At 37.1% G+C, this 6,711-nt stretch overlaps 1 pseudogene; it reads left to right on the top strand.

The window, feature by feature from the left end:
• Positions 1 to 268: 268 nt before the first annotated feature.
• On the top strand, positions 269 to 2,025 carry LOC110725835 (annotated as a pseudogene).
• Positions 2,026 to 6,711: the final 4,686 nt, after the last annotated feature.

Raw genomic sequence — 6,711 nt, 5'->3', positions numbered from 1 at the left:
ATTATAAAAAAAAAATAAAAAAATAAAAAAAAAACACCAACTTGCTAATCAATACAACTTTCCCTATTTATTTAATTACTTCATATAGATATATTTGTCCCATTTCATTTTTGCAAACATATGAAAAATAATAATAATGACACAATTAATTAGTATCTAAAAATTTCACAATTGTTTTTTAGATCTATTTCCATTTTTCAATGATTCTAATTTATTACAAAAGACAATTATAGAGATATTTTTTTTTCAATTAGATAACTTTGACATCTTATATGATTTTAGAGTATCAATTATTGTAGTATAAACAATGGGTGTTGAAGGAATTGTACTATATATAAACACAACTTAAGCACTTAACAAGTTTCATCTTTTGCAATCCAAATCGAAAATGAACACAAAAACCAACTCTTACCAACTATCCTATTTTCTTTTAATCATATTTTCAACATTCACATTAGCATTATCATTAGATTCTACATACACTAACTTCTTCCAATGCTTGAAAAAACAAACAAATTCATCAACAAACATCTCCAAAATTCTCTACTCCAAAGAAAACACAAACTACAATTCAATCCTACAAGCATACATCCGAAACCTTAGATTCACATACCCAACAACACCAAAACCAACACTCATAATCACACCCTTCACCACCTCCCAAGTATCCGCCACCGTCGTATGCGCTCGCAACCTCGGCCACCAACTCAAAATCCGTAGTGGCGGCCATGACTTCGATGGATTATCCTACATCTCCGGCCACCCATTGATCATCCTCGACATGTTCAACTTCCGTCGTATCGAGGTCAACCCTAAGGCCGCAACCGCCTACGTAGAGGCGGGTGCAACACTAGGCGAACTCTTCTATAGGATACTAGAAAAAAGCAACACCCTCGGGTTTCCGGCTGGGGTGTGCCCTACCGTAGGCGTAGGAGGCCACTTCAGCGGTGGTGGATACGGCAACATGATCAGAAAACACGGGTTAACCGTCGATCATATAATCGATGCCACAATTATCGATGTTCGAGGTCGTATATTAAACCGGACCACCATGGGTGAGGACTTATTTTGGGCTATACGAGGTGGTGGTGGTGCTAGTTTCGCGTTGTCGTATCATACACCGTTAAAATTGTCCCCGTACCGGAGACAGTAACCGTTTTTAACATTAAACGGTTTTTATCAGATAATGCTACTGATTTAGTTTACAAGTGGCAGGTTTTAATGAAAGATATTGATCATAATTTGTTCATTAGGTTACTATTACAACCTGCAAATGATCTTCAACAAAAAGGTAACCTAACCGTACGAGTCACATTTATGTCACTCTTTTTAGGGGATTCGAATTCGTTAGTGTCTCTACTAGACGAAAAGTTCCCTGAACTCGGACTCAAGAAGCAAGATTGCTTCGAGATGAGTTGGGTTAAATCGGTAATGTATTGGGGAAACTACGACAACGAAACTTCCTTGGAAGTTTTATTAAATAGGAGTTACACGAATATTTATTTGAAGAGAAAATCGGATTATGTACAAAAACCCATCACAAAAGTAGGGTTGGATCTATTATGGAAGAAGTTGATTGAGTTGAAAAGAATAGGGTTGGTGTTTAACTCTTATGGAGGGAGGATGAACGAGATTTCGTCGTCGGAAACACCATTTCCTCATAGGAGAGGGAACCTGTTCAAGATTCAATACTCGGCTGATTGGAAAGTTGGAGGGAAAATTGATGATGATCTTAATGTTGGGTTAATTAGGAAGGTTTATGAGTTTATGATACCTTATGTATCAAAAAATCCTAGGGGTGCTTACTTAAATTATAGGGATGTTGATATTGGTGTTAGTCATAATTGGACTTACAAAGAAGGGGAAGTTTATGGTAGGAAGTATTTTATAGGTAATTTTGATAGGTTAGTTAAGGTTGAGACTTTGGTTGATCCTAATAATTTTTTTAGGAATGAACAAAGTATTCCAACATTGAAATAAATTATAAAGTGAATAATAATATGCAAAATTTGTTTTTGTCTTGAATGACTTTTTTTCTTGTAATTTCATTTGTACATTGATTTATGAAAAGAATTTAATGGAAAAGATAAAGTGATGGGGCAATTAGCATGTGTATGTGGGGCTATGAGGGCAATGGTCTTGAACTCTTGATTGATTGAGTGGTGGTGGTTTTGGAATAGTGTCGGTAGAAATAAACTAGAAACAACTTGTGTTGTCTTCCCTTTTTTCGTCTGTTTTGAAAGTTCTTTAACACCTTTTTTAATTGGTGTCTTTTCTAGATGATTCTACTAAAAATGACACCATAACATGTTGACGTGGCATATTATGGTTGATCAATTTTTTTAGGAAAAATGGAATCTAAAAATCCAACATTTGGCCGGTCTGACAATAAAAATCCAACCTTCGTTTAATCTCATAAAAATCCAACCTTTATACCCCACCTTCTTTGACAGATCCATTACCTGTTGATGACCGTTTTTGTAAGTTATGTGCCACGTGTCAGGCGTTAATTGGTCAATTATTTTTTTAATCATTAAAAAATAAAAACAGAAAAACAGAAGAAAAAAAACACCATCAGCCACCTTCCCTAGCCCCCGCACCACCTCCCCCACTCACCGGCAACTACCCCGACCCCAACCAGCCCCACCATCGGGGTCGTCGAATTTCGGCGATCTCTCCCCACCCCCCCACACTTGCCGCAACCTCCCCAACCACCAAAACCCCCTTCGAATCTATACCTAACCACCACACCAAACACCCAATTCAACCAAACCCACCAAAAACCAGCCCCACCCTCCTTCCTAACCACCCTCCCCACCGCCCTCCGGCCACCACGCACCCTCAATTCACCTAGCCCGTCTAGCCTACCACCCCACGCAACCTCAATTCGCCTAGCCCGTCTATCCTACCACCCATCACCAACAACAATAATTCGCCCAATTGCAGCGGAAATCAGTCCCTGCTCAACCCCCAAAATCGCACCAACTGAAATTGTTGTCCAAGCTCCGCTGTCCATCCCAACACGCACTTCACCGTCTTCATTTTGAGGGTTTTTCGATTCAACACACACTGGGTATGGGTGAGGTTGGGTGAGGGAGATGCTGGGGTGGTGGTTATGGTGGGCATAGAAGAGGGATGGGGAGGTAAGAGGAGGCTGCCTTGGTTTGGGAGGAGAGCGAGTGAAGGAGGAAGAGGGTTTCGGGTTTGGGTAGGGTGGGTATGTGGTGGCAAAGGTGGTGGACTGGTGGTGGTGTAGAGAGGAAAGAGAAAGAAGAGGAGTGAGAAGGAAGAGAACTAAAAAAAAAAAAACCTATTTAACAAGTTAAAGGTTAAATGGATCTGTCAAAGAAAGTGGGGTATAAAGGTTGGATTTTTGTGAGATTAAACGAAGGTTGGATTTTTATTGTCAGACCGGCCAAAGGTTGGATTTTTAGATTCCATTTTTTTATTTATTTTTAAAAGAAAAATTATACTATATATGTATGTATTATTACAAATACATATATTTATAAAATACATAGTTATAGTATTTAATTTTTTTTATTTTAAAAAAATATTTTCAAATCTTTTGCCATAAGCGCACCTTTTGGATCTTCTATTGGAGCGCAATTCGAAATGGTTGTTGCTATTGAAGGTCAGAATTGTTGTAATTGGGTGGCGAATTGTTGTAATTGATGGTGGATTGGAGGTTCTAAATGTCGCAATAGCTACTGCGTTTTGGTGTTGTTGGTGAAGCGTGGATTGAAGGTGGTGGTTGTTGCTGCGATTGGAGGCCGAAATTGTTGTAATTGGGTGGCGAATTGATGTAATTGACGGTGGAATGAAGTTCTAATTGTCGCAATTGGTGCTGTGTTTTGGTGTTGTCGGTGGAGCGTGAATTGAATTGAAGGTGGTGGTTGTTGCAACGATTGGAGGCCGATATTATTGTAATTGGATACTAAATTAAATTTAATTGATGGTGGATTTGAGGTTCTAATTGTCGCAATTGTTGCTGCGTTTTAGTGTTTGTGAATTTGACACAACAAGAAAATGGCCAGTTTATGACCGAAATTTTCCGTCGCTGAAGGCTCTAAATCCGTCGCAAATCAAGCTTGCGACGGAATTCCGTCGTTGTATTCCGTCGAAAAACCTTTGGTAGGAAATTCATGATTTTTCGAGGAAAATTCCGTCGAAAAGGTGTATTCCGACGGATTTTCCGACAGAAATTAATCCGTCGCTGAACATATTAACTTTTGGGGTTATTCCGTCGCTAATATACGACGGAATTTTCCGTCGGTGGATGGTCATCAACGACGGAAAATTCCGTCGCAACAGAACATTTCCGACCGAAATTTTCCGTCGTAAAAAGAATATTCCGACCAAAAATTTCCGTCGCTGGTGGTGTATGTTGCGACGAAAATAATTCCGTCGCTGGCTTACGACAGAACATTTGGTCGTTAGCCTAGCGATGGATATATATTCCGTCAGAAATGGTGGTGACGTCCGACGGACTTTACTCCAGTTTTCCGTCGCAAATGTAGTTCTTCCGACCAATATAATTCCGTCACAAATTGTTTTTCCTTTCGAACATAATCCATTAGATATCAATAATAACAAATATTATTATAATTGCGTATGTTCCTGCACCAAATACCTGTGATAATTAAAACTATTATCGAATTGCGAAAATAATAATATATATTATTTTCACAAAAGCTATCTGCTTAAGTAGAACATATCCAAAAGCTACATAATATACAGTAAGTTCTACAAAAGCGGGAACATAATCAAACGCTACATAAAATCAAATTAAGTGCATGTCCATACTACACAAACCTAAGCTAGGCTAAAAAACTGCAGGGGTACCCTGGCTTGCTCCTCCACTACCCGGATCATCCCTAGGGTCTCGACGCTGAGGCTGAATGGTGGAACATGTGTAGGTGTTGTTGCCGAATCGTCTCATGAAGTCATTCCACCTCTCCTTGGCTCTCCTCTCCATTTGGGCCACTTTAGCTCGAATTTGAGCTTGCATCTCAACTTCCATTTCACTCCGAAGTTCACTCCGTATTTCACTCCGGAGTTCACTGCGGATCTCACTACGAAGAGCCTCGACCCTATGCTCCATCTGATCCTGCATCTGAGAAACAACGGATGGTATGTACTGTTGTGAAGACCTAGACACCCGACCCATCCGTTCGCCATAGTACAGCTCTGCGCTTTCGCCAAGTCCCCCCACTCGACCCTTCTTGTTGCGACCACCCACAGTCTCCTAATACAACTCATTGGGACTCTTTTTAATCCCTTGGGTAGTGGCTTCTTCAACCTTCTTCTAGTAGGACTCCTACAAGAAATACATTATACAATTATATATATGGTTTTAATAATTTACCAACAACATCAGTTACAAGTAAAGAAATAAACATATAAGTGAATATGGATTCAAATAACAAAAAAAGAAGCATATTTCTAAGTTTAAGGGTCTATATCCTCAAAATGAAGCCTTATGGCTTGTTACATGCCTATTTTCTACATTTCTTAACTTTTTAACTCATTCTTTGTCAAACCATCTCATATTTACATAGTTATAACATATTATGGGTTTAAATCACATAAAAGAAGCATATTTCTAAGTTTAAGGGTCTATATCCTCAAAATGAAGCCATTTCAAGCCTTTATGGCTTGTTACATGCCTATTTTCTATATTTCTTTACTTTTTAACTCATTATTTGTCATACCATCTCATATTTACATACTTATAACATATTATGGGTTTAAATCACATAAAATAAGCATATTTCTAAGTTTAAGGGTCTATATCCTTAAAATGAAGCCATTTCAAGCCTTTATGGCTTGTTACATGCCTATTTTCTATATTTCTTAACTTTTTAACTCATTATTTGACAAACCATCTCATATTTACATACTTATAACATATTATGGGTTTAAGTCACATAAAAGAAGCATATTTCTAAGTTTAAGGGTCTATATCCTCAAAATGAAGCCATTTCAAGCCTTTATGGCTTGTTACATGCCTATTTTCTATATTTCTTTACTTTTTAACTCATTCTTTGTCAAACCATCTCATATTTACATACTTATAAAATATTATGGGTTTAAATCACATAAAAGAAATATTTCTAAGTTTAAGGGTCTATATCCTCAAAATGAAGCCATTTCAAGCCTTTATGGCTTGTTACATGCCTATTTTCTATATTTCTTTACTTTTTAACTCATTCTTTGTCATACCATCTCATATGTACATACTTATAACATATTATGGGTTTAAATCACATAAAATAAGCATATTTCTAAGTTTAAGAGTCTATATCCTTAAAATGAAGCCATTTCAAGCCTTTATGGCTTGTTACATGCCTATTTTCTATATTTCTTAACTTTTTAACTCATTCTTTGTCAAACCATCTCATATTTACATACTTATAACATATTATGGTTTAAATCACATAAAAGAAGCATATTTCTAAGTTTAAGCCTCTATATCCTCAAAATGAAGCCATTTCAAGCCTTTATGGCTTGTTACATGCCTATTTTCTACATTTCTTAACTTTTTAACTCATTCTTTGTAAAACCATCTCATATTTACATACTTATAACATATTATGGGTTTAAATCACAATAAAGAAGCATATTTCTAAGTTTAAGCCAACATAATAAGTAAACCATACAAAATTATATTAAAGTTGTTACCGCTATGTTTTTAGATTTCGCATTGGC

This window comes from Chenopodium quinoa, unplaced genomic scaffold, assembly GCF_001683475.1.
Source record: "Chenopodium quinoa cultivar QQ74 unplaced genomic scaffold, ASM168347v1, whole genome shotgun sequence".
NCBI classification, from domain to species: domain Eukaryota; kingdom Viridiplantae; phylum Streptophyta; class Magnoliopsida; order Caryophyllales; family Amaranthaceae; genus Chenopodium; species Chenopodium quinoa.
Note: the sequence above shows the minus strand (reverse complement) of the source record. Positions and strands in the feature narration are given on the sequence as shown.